This window comes from Phoenix dactylifera, unplaced genomic scaffold, assembly GCF_009389715.1.
Source record: "Phoenix dactylifera cultivar Barhee BC4 unplaced genomic scaffold, palm_55x_up_171113_PBpolish2nd_filt_p 001021F, whole genome shotgun sequence".
Classification (NCBI taxonomy): Eukaryota; Viridiplantae; Streptophyta; class Magnoliopsida; order Arecales; family Arecaceae; genus Phoenix; species Phoenix dactylifera.
In genome coordinates this window covers 111758-122482 of record NW_024068374.1, presented here as the reverse complement: position 1 = coordinate 122482, position 10725 = coordinate 111758, and the positions used below count along the sequence as shown (strand labels likewise).

At 58.3% G+C, this 10725-nt stretch overlaps 1 non-coding gene across 1 annotated transcript; it reads left to right on the top strand.

Annotated features, from left to right (window-relative positions):
• The first annotated feature begins 274 nt into the window (after nucleotides 1-274).
• Nucleotides 275-380, top strand: LOC120107795. The gene has a single exon (XR_005509432.1). It is a non-coding gene; the product is annotated as a small nucleolar RNA R71 (small nucleolar RNA).
• The last annotated feature ends 10345 nt before the right edge of the window (nucleotides 381-10725 follow it).

The window sequence follows — 10725 nt, the reverse complement described above, 5'->3', positions numbered from 1 at the left end:
CAGTTGGTCAATCTTATGGGACAATGCATCTGCCTTGCTAGATAGGTCCATAGAATGACTTATTTCACAGATGGTCCCTTTTCTTTGAGAACTCGGGGGTGCTTGACGAGAACAAGAAGTATGGTGGAGGGAGTTTTCATTTAGATTTTCAAATAATTGCCATGCTTCATGCTCATTTTGAAGCATAAATGTCCCCCCGCATGCGGCATCAATCATCTGACGGTTTCGTTCAGTCAATCCGTCATAGAAACATTGCACTAGCTGCCATTTAGGTATTTGATGATGTGGGCATTTATGGATTAGGTCCCGAAATCTCTTCCAAGTTTCATGAAATTCTTCTCCCTCAGTTTGGGAGAAGCTTGTGATGGCACGTCTAAACTGGTTCGTTCTTCCTATGAAAAAATATTTTTTAAGGAATTCTTGTTGCATTTGATCCTAAGAACGAATCGAATTGGCTTCTAAAGAATTCAGCCATTGTTTGGCTCTATTTTTAAGGGAGAAGGGGAATAATCTAAGTTTCAGAGCATCATCAGTGAAGTTCTGAATCTTGATAGTGGTGCAAATCTCAAAAAATTCATCTAAGTGTTTATATGGATCTTCGTTGGTGAGCCCATAAAAAGATGGGAGCATTTGGATCACACTAGACTTTATTTCATATTATACTTGTTACGGGGGAACTTAGCCACCATGCCCCACGTGACCGGCACGCGCGCCCAGGAAGACTACGGCTGCCCCTTGATCCAGCAATCCGACCTCGGGTCGGATATCTTCGGTTCCGCAGCCCGACCCCGAGTCGGCTGCCCCTTGATCCAGCAATCCGACCTCGGGTCGGATATCTTCGGTTCCGCAGCCCGACCCCGAGTCGGCTGCCCCTTGATCCAGCAATCCGACCTCGGGTCGGATATCTTCGGCTCCGCAGCCCGACCTCGAGTCGGCTGCCCCTTGATCCACCAATCCGACCTCGGGTCGGATATCTTCGATTCCGCAGCCCGACCCCGAGCCGGCTGCCCCTTGATCCAGCAATCCGACCTCGGGTCGGATATCTTCGGCTCCGCAGCCCGACCTCGAGTCGGCTGCCCCTTGATCCAGCGATCCGACCCCGAGTCGGCAAACTCTTGACAACAACAGACTGTTCCCCTGAGGCACGCCGCGGCCCCCTGCTCCACTACTCCCTGCAACGGCCGTATCCGGTGCTGTCCCACGATCCCCTGTAACAGCCGTACAAAGCGGAGCTCCACTATGCCCTGCCATGGCCGTACCCAGCGCTGCCCCACGATGCCCTGTAACGACCATGTCAGTAGCAACCCCATCGTGCCACACGATGACCAATCCCCAGAAAAACCCCCCAGCCTGATATATATGCGGCTGGGGGGAAGGGGAGGGTAAGCAAGATTTTCCAGAGTATCATCTTACCTGCTACCTCTCCTTCTCCTTCGATCTCCCCTAACTTGATCGTCGGAGGGCCCCCACTACCCCGGTGGTGGTGCGAGGCTTGCATGCAGGTTTCCCGGCGGAAGGTGGAGCGCAACCGAAGTAATTCCAAGGGAACCCCGTCCACACCGCTGTGCCAATCGTTCTCGGTTTGGACCCCCAGCAACAGTTGGCGCTAGAGGAAGGGACCGGATCTCAGAGCGATCGTAATGGCACGGCGAGGTGGTCGTGGAGCTTCCAATGCTTCCGGTCGCGGGGCCTCTCGCGCCTCTGGCCGGAGGGCCGCTGCATCTCCAACACACTCTCAGCAACACTCCACCTCCCCACCGCCCGTTCAGACGGTCGAAGCCGCCCAGTTCGACCAGCTAACCCAGCAGGTTCGCACCCTCGCGGAGGCAGTGCAGAATCTGCAGGGTGCGATGTCCCGGGCGCCGCAGCGGGTTCAGGAGCCGCCGCTGCCTGAGCATTCGCCTGTCCTCCTCAACCCGCGCTCCTTCCTCTCCCATGGGGAGGAGCGCCGGCGCGAGGAGGATTCTCGAGCACGCTCCATTCTGCCGGAACCTTCCCGCCGGAGCTGCGCGGGGTCCGAGAGGCGGGCCCGGGCGCGTTCCCAGACCCCCCAGTCCTCGAGGAACCCGCGCTCCAGTCGGTCCCCCTCTCGCCGCCCCTTGTCTCCCACCCACCGGTCGCGCTCCCTGGACCGGCGGGTGGACGATCTCCACCGACAACTCCAGGTCCTGAAGGGCCATTCCAAAGATCCCTTCGCCGACTTAGAGATCTCCTCCCAGCCGGCGCTTGCCTCGAGGATCCTGCGGACCCCGAATCCGCCGGGGTTCAAAATGCCGGCGATCGAGCCCTGTGACGGGGCGGCGGACCCGCGGGATCACGTCGAGAGTTTCAGGACCCTTATGCTCCTCCACGGAGCATCAGATCCCCTTCTCTGCAAGGCTTTCCCGGCAACCCTCCGTGGCCCGGCGAGGGCGTGATTCGCCGGGCTGGAGGCTGACTCAATCCGGTCCTTCGACCAGTTCACTCGCCTCTTCGTCACTCATTTCGCCGTCAGTAGCCGGCGGCGACTGGTCTCCGACTCCCTCTTTGATGTCCGGCAAAACGAGGGAGAAAGCCTGCGGGATTATCTTACCCGATTCAACAGGGTTACGCTGGAGGTCCGGAACCTGAGTCAGGAGGTAGCTCTTTCAGCCCTGAAGCGTGGCTTCCGGAAGGGCAGACTCATCTTCTCCCTGGACAAACGCCTGCCGCGGAGCTTCCCAGAGCTGTTGTCCCGGGCGAACCAGTATGCGGACGCCGAGGAGGCGGCCGCCCACCGGAGCAAGGAGGCCGCCGAGATCCCTCCAAAGCTTGGGAAGAAAAGGCGGAAAGAGGCACGCCAGAGGAGGAGCCCGACGCCCCAGCGTCGGCGCAGAAGCCCGTCGCCGGCGAAGAACCACGGCGCCCCACGCCCTCGTTCTCCGCCCCGACGTTTCAACCGGTACACCCCTCTCCTGACTCTCCGGGCCCAGATCCTTATGGAGATCAAGGGGCGGGAGGACCTCCCGGCCCCGAGACAGATGCGGAAGATCCCTGGGAAGAGGCCCTCCCGGGCGTACTGTGAGTACCACCGAGACCACGGCCACGACACAGAAGACTACTTCCAGCTTCGGGACGAGATCGAGGCTCTCATCCGCCGGGGGCGTCTCGGTCGATATGTGAGCGACCGACGTCCCCCCGCAGACCCGCGTCCGGCCGACCCGGCTCCTCCGGAGCCTCGGGAGCAGAATCGACCCGTCGCGGGTGTGATCCACACTATCACTGGGGGCTGCCCCCGGCCCGTGAGGAACGCAGGGGGCTCGACGGAGGCGTCAGGTGCGGCCGTCGCAAAGAGGCAGAGGGTCGGCAATGTAATCACCTTTTGTGATGAGGACGTAAAGGGGGTTCAGACCCCCCACGATGACGCCATGGTGATCTCCCTCACTATGGCAAACTATGATGTAAGGCGTGTTCTTGTGGATAGTGGAAGCTCAGCTGATATCTTCCTTCCAAAAGCTGGGCTTGTCCAGACAATCGTTGCGCAAAATATCCACCCCCCTCATAGGATTCACCGGCGACGCTGTCCCGGTGGAAGGTGTCGTTGAGCTGCCTGTGACTGCGGGCGTCGCACCCGCAGAAGCCACGGTGCGACTCGGGTTCTTGGTCGTCCGTGTTCCCTCGGCCTACAACGCTATCCTCGAACGACCCGGGCTGAACGCCCTTCGCGCGGTGGTCTCCACGTACCACTTGCTCATGCGGTTCCCCACGACGGCCGGGATCGGAGAGGTCCGAGGTGACCAACCGACCGCACGGCAATGTTTCCTAGCGACCCTCAAAGGGAAGAAGCCCGCAGAAGCCCTAAGCGTCGAGTCCCTTGATGCCAGAGACGAGGTGGCCTTGCGGCAGGGGGAGCCGGCCGAGGGAGTGATCGAAGTTCCCCTCGAGGAAGGCCGCCGGGACCGGGCGGTCCGGGTCGGCGCCAATCTCGACCCGGGAGCTCGGGCCCGGTTGGTGGAATTCCTCCGAGCCAATGCCGATGTATTTGCCTGGTCGGCGGCCGATGTACCTGGGATCGACCCGGAGGTCATTTCTCACGCCCTCAACGTCGACCCGACCCACCGGCCAGTGAAGCAGAAGAAGAGACACTGTGCCCCGGATCGGATCCGGGTGGTCGACCAGGAGGCAGACCAGCACATCGTGGATCTGGAGGAGACTTTCACCACCTTGCAGAAGTTTCGCATGAAGCTGAACCCAGCGAAGTGCGCCTTTGGCGCTTCGGCCGGGAGGTTCCTCGGTTTCATTGTCAACCAGCGGGGTATCGAAGCCAACCCGGATAAAATCAAGGCCATCCAAGGTATGTCCCCTCCGACCAAAGTGAAGGAGGTTCAGGAGCTCGCTGGAAGGGTCGCCGCGCTCGGACGATTTGTGGCAAAATCGGCCGAACGCTGCCAACCATTCTTCAAAGTGTTAAAACGCCCAAAAGACTTCCTCTGGACGGCCGAATGTCAAGCAGCATTCGACCAGCTCAAGGAATACCTGGCGTCTCCTCCCCTGCTGTCCAAGCCGCAAGAAGGGAAGATGCTCTACCTCTATCTGGCGGTCTCCCCAACCGCGGTCAGTGCGGTGCTGGTTCGGAAAGAGGCAAAGCTCCAGAAGCCCGTGTACTACATCAGCCGGGTCCTACGGGATGCCGAGACGCGGTATACGAAGGCTGAAAAGATTGCCTTCGCGCTGCTGACCGCGACCAGGAGGCTCCGCCCCTATTTCCAGGCCCATTCTGTCACCCTCTTAACTGATCAACCACTACGACAGATCCTCAGCAACCCCGAGAATGCGGGACGGCTGGTGAAGTGGGCAGTAGAACTCGGTGAGTTCGACATCCGCTACCAGCCTCGACCCGCCATCAAGGCCCAGGTGCTCGCGGACTTCCTCGCTGAGTGCACGGTGCAGGAGGCGGAGCCTAGACCGTCGGAAACGCCCAGCCTCGACCTTCCGACCTGGACGCTTCACATCGATGGGTCGTCGAACCCCGAGGGTGGAGGAGCCGGGCTGGTCCTTACCAGTCCTGATGGAGTGATAGCCGAGTATGCCTTGAGGTTTGGATTTGCAGTGACCAACAACGAGGCGGAGTACGAGGCCCTAGTCGCGGGACTCAAACTCACCGGGGAGCTCGGCATCCGGCGTTTGAAGGTTTTCACCGACTCCCAGCTGGTGGTCGGACAGGTCCGTGGGGAGTTCGAGGCCCGGAGCCCGACCATGCAGAACTACGTCCGGAAGGTGCAAGCACTCATTCCCGACCTCGGCAGCGTCGATCTCCAGCAGGTCCCCAGAAGCGAAAATGCCAGGGCCGACAGGTTGTCCCGCTTGGTGGGCGCAGAGGCGCACAACTTGTCGAGGGCAATCTACCTGGAGACCCTGGATGCCCCGAGCATCGGCGAGGCTGGAGCGGTGATGGCGATTGATCCGGAGCCGTCTTGGATGGACCCGCTCGTCGCCTACCTCGCCGAAGGGATCCTCCCTGAAGACGAAGATCAAGCTGGGCGACTTGTCAGGAAGTCCGCCCACTACGTACTCTATGAAGGGAGGCTGTATCGGACCTTGTTTACCGCCCCCCTCTTAAGATGCCTCCGCCCCTCGGAGGCGGCCTACGTCCTCGGCGAAGTCCACGAGGGCGTCTGCGGATCGCACTCGGGGGCTAGGTCCTTGGCGCACAAGATCATGAGGCAAGGCTATTATTGGCCTACCTTGTTGGAGGACTCAAAGGGTCACGTACGGAAATGCGACGCCTGCCAGCGCCACGCCAACGTCCAGAGAGTCCCTTCTATCCCCTTGGCACCAATCACCGCACCCTGGCCCTTCGCACAATGGGGAATGGATATCCTCGGACCATTCCCCGTCGCTTCCGCCCAGCGGAAATTCTTGATTGTTGCAATCGACTACTTCACCAAGTGGGTGGAGGCAGAGCCGCGGCCACTATCACGGAGGCGCAAGTTCGGAAGTTCGTGAAGAAAAACATCATTGTCCGATTTGGGGTACCCCGGGTCCTCATCTCGGATAATGGTCGACAGTTCGACAACAAGCATTTCCGTGACTTATGCGAGGAGTTCGGGATCGAGCATCAGTTCACATCTGTGTCGCATCCCCAAACCAACGGCGAGGCCGAGGTGACAAATCGGACAATCCTCCAAGGAATTAAGGCGCGAATCGGTCGAACGGGGCAAGCTTGGGTCGAAGAACTCGAGAACGTTCTTTGGGCGTATCGGACCACGCATCGGACCCCTACCGGGGGGACGCCTTTTAGCCTAACCTATGGCACAGAAGCGGTTGTCCCCGTGGAGCTCGGACTCCCCTCGCCCCTGGGTGGCCGTGCACCGACCCGAGGCCAATTCGGAGCAACTCCGAGGGAACCTGGACCTCTTGAAAGAAGCGAGGGAAATGGCGCAGGTCCGGATGGCGATGTATCAGCGGAGGGTGGCCCGATATTAAGGCTTATCCCCCCACGATCTCCTAAGCGCCGTTCTCCTTAATTGTATTCTTCGTGCAGGACACTCCGGGCGGCGTGTATCCCGCGGCCCCCGTATCTCCGCATGCACCCAGGCCGCATCCGCCTCGAAGAACGCGCGTATCGCGGCCGCTTAACTGGCACTCCTCGCAAGCAGCAACTGGCCGGTCCGATTTCTCAGGTAACGCCTCAATTAGCATTTAATGGCCTTCTGGTGTTCCCCAGGCGACGCTTCGAGAGGAGGAGAAACACGATCGCAGCTGGCCACGGAGAAACCCCGTCGAGCGGCAAGTGATAGGCGCGCGACCAACGAGCGGAATTCCCCGAGGCTCGGCCCTCGGATGCCAGGCTAACCCGATGATCATCCCGGGAGCAGACTAGCCTGAAGCCCCGACCGGTCGCCTCGGCTTGCGCCAGCCTTGGCTGACCAACGAGCGGAATTCTCCGAGGCTCGGCCCTCGGATGCCAGGCTAACCCGATGATCATCCCGGGAGCAGACTAGCCTGAAGCCCCGACCGGTCGCCTCGGCTTGCGCCAGCCTTGGCCGACCAACGAGCGGAATTCTCCGAGGCTCGGCCCTCGGATGCCAGGCTAACCCGATGATCATCTCGGGAGCAGACTAGCCTGAAGCCCCGACCGGTCGCCTCGGCTTGCGCCAGCCTTGGCCGACTAACGAGCGGAATTTCCCGAGGCTCGGCCCTCGGATGCCAGGCTAACCCGATGATCATCCCGGGAGCAGACTAGCCTGAAGCCCCGACCGGTCGCCTCGGCTTGCGCCAGCCTTGGCCGACCAACGAGCGGAATTCCCCGAGGCTCGGCCCTCGGATGCCAGGCTAACCCGATGATCATCCTGGGAGCAGACTAGCCTGAAGCCCCGACCGGTCGCCTCGGCTTGCGCCAGCCTTGGCCGACCAATGAGCGGAATTCCCCGAGGCTCGGCCCTCGGATGCCAGGCTAACCCGATGATCATCCCGGGAGCAGACTAGCCTGAAGCCCCGACCGGTCGCCTCGGCTTGCGCCAGCCTTGGCCGACCAACGAGCGGAATTCTCCGAGGCTCGGCCCTCGGATGCCAGGCTAACCCGATGATCATCCCGGGAGCAGACTAGCCTGAAGCCCCGACCGGTCGCCTCGGCCTGCACCAGCCTTGGCCGACCAGCGGAAGAATTTCCTGAGGCCTAACCCTCGGATGCCTGGCCTAGCGCCGGAAGAATTTCCTGAGGCCTAACCCTCGGATGCCTGGCCTAGCGCCGGAAGAATTTCCAGAGGCCTAACCCTCGGATGCCTGGCCTAGCGCCGGAAGAATTTCCTGAGGCCTAACCCTCGGATGCCTGGCCTAGCGCCGGAAGAATTTCCTGAGGCCTAACCCTCGGATGCCCGGCCTAGCGCCGGAAGAATTTCCTGAGGCCTAACCCTCGGATGCCCGGCCTAGCGCCGGAAGAATTTCCTGAGGCCTAACCCTCGGATGCCCGGCCTAGCGCCGGAAGAATTTCCTGAGGCCTAACCCTCGGATGCCCGGCCTAGCGCCGGAAGAATTTCCTGAGGCCTAACCCTCGGATGCCCGGCCTAGCGCCGGAAGAATTTCCTGAGGCCTAACCCTCGGATGCCTGGCCTAGCGCCGGAGGAACTTCAAGAGTCAGGAGTCGGCGAGACGCTACCAGGAGTTAAAAAGAGGAAGGACGAAAGTGAAATGAGGAAACACTTTGTTTGCATTAACTTTCATTGCATCAGGGCCGAGACCCATACAACATGGCAAAACGCCAACATACAAAGAAAAGAACAAAGAAAAGTACAGAGAGTCAGCTTGGAGGAAACCCTGGGTCTGGAACGGCGAGCACGTCCGCGAAGGAAAGGAAGAACGGCTCCGAGAGCGTCAAAGGAGGAGCAAACGAACAGTCCGACGGCAACGGCAGCAGCACAAGGGAGAAACTCGAGGATGCCTGTGAAGAAAAAGGCGGACGGGGGAGGGCCCCCGGTTAAATAGACGGGAAGGCGGGTGACGCCTCGGTGACGCCAGAGGACGCCTGGCTGCCGAAGGATCGTTCGCGCCCCAAAGGCAAATCGACGCCACTAAGGAAGGATGTCCGCCGAAATCCGCAGACCGCCAGATCAGCGACAACCGCCATACGCCATAAAGAAGGTGGGGAGCTCGGAGCGCGCGCGCCTTTCCGAGGGATGGCGGCAATCTCGAAGCGTCACTCCCTTCACCCGTTCCCCTCCTGGTTCCAGGCTCGGAAGTGGAGGGCTACTGTTACAGGGGAACTTAGCCACCATGCCCCACGTGACCGGCACGCGCGCCCAGGAAGACTACGGCTGCCCCTTGATCCAGCAATCCGACCTCGGGTCGGATATCTTCGGTTCCGCAGCCCGACCCCGAGTCGGCTGCCCCTTGATCCAGCAATCCGACCTCGGGTCGGATATCTTCGGTTCCGCAGCCCGACCCCGAGTCGGCTGCCCCTTGATCCAGCAATCCGACCTCGGGTCGGATATCTTCGGTTCCGCAGCCCGACCCCGAGTCGGCTGCCCCTTGATCCAGCAATCCGACCTCGGGTCGGATATCTTCGGCTCCGCAGCCCGACCTCGAGTCGGCTGCCCCTTGATCCAACAATCCGACCTCGGGTCGGATATCTTCGGTTCCGCAGCCCGACCCCGAGCCGGCTGCCCCTTGATCCAGCAATCCGACCTCGGGTCGGATATCTTCGGCTCCGCAGCCCGACCTCGAGTCGGCTGCCCCTTGATCCAGCGATCCGACCACGAGTCGGCAAACTCTTGACAACAACAGACTGTTCCCCTGAGGCACGCCGCGGCCCCCTGCTCCACTACTCCCTGCAACGGCCGTATCCGGCGCTGTCCCACGATCCCCTGTAACAGCCGTACAAAGCGGAGCTCCACTACGCCCTGCCATGGCCGTACCCAGCGCTGCCCCACGACGCCCTGTAACGACCATGTCAGTAGCAACCCCATCGTGCCACACGATGACCAATCCCCAGAAAAACCCCCCAGCCTGATATATATGCGGCTGGGGGGGAAGGGGAGGGTAAGCAAGATTTTCCAGAGTATCATCTTACCTGCTACCTCTCCTTCTCCTTCGATCTCCCCTAACTTGATCGTCGGAGGGCCCCCACTACCCCGGTGGTGGTGCGAGGCTTGCTTGCAGGTTTTCCGGCGGAAGGTGGAGCGCAACCGAAGTAATTCCAAGGGAACCCCGTCCACACCGCTGTGCCAATCGTTCTCGGTTTGGACCCCCAGCAACAATGCTGCTGCTACTTCAGGTAATCGAATGCAAGATGGGAAAGTGTAAATGGTGGGTGTAAAGTACTCCCTCAGGAGTTTAGGTTGTTCTTCAGCCATCTCAGGAGGTGGGGATGATGAAAGAGTAGATGCCCTACAAGCCAATCGCAATATGTATTGTGAAGGATTTTCTTTTGATTTTCCAAATCATGTACATGACATTTAATATAAATAAAGGCATTGTGTTTCATCATATGCTGTTGATTATATTTGTGATGAACCCCTTAGATTAAGGCAATGATTTTGAGGCTATGATGAGATCATACTAGTGAGACCTAAAATCCTAAAACCCTAATCTTAAATATTTCCAGTCATTGGTACATTAAGTCGGGGATCAATGTTTATCGGAAAGACTGGCACATCTTATGTATGCTCGATGCAGAGGGTGATTGATCTCACAATCACTTGTGTGGAGATACTAATACAAAGATATGGATGCTCATTAGAGAAATGAGTTCACTGAATTGACCTACAAAGAGAAATCTTATGAAGTCTTACTTACATGTCAAAAGATGATTCTCTTAGTGGGAGTTGTGCAACTGATCCTTTGACCGGAGATCACCATAGTATCTTGTGCACATAAATCCATATTTTGGTTTCCACTCATTCATGACAATAAGTTATGTACGAGGTCTTCTGGATATGGTGGATTGTGTACGAAGGTTATGAGTAGGTCAACAAGAAATTAATCACTTCTAGTAAGAGAAGATCGCATCTTATTTATTCTAATCATATGATAATTCAGGAAGCCTTTGATCAAAGCACAATGAAAATTAGAAAGAGTTTCTAATGTTTCATTATTCGAATTATCATTAGAAGATTGAGAAATATATGATTATGAAATTGAGTTTGACATATATTCATACTCATATATATATTCGGGATGCAGTTTGTTTAAAGGATTGAATTGCACGGTAACTTGCCACTGAAGGATATTTTTGGTATTTCCACCAGATTCCATATTTTTCGGGTAACG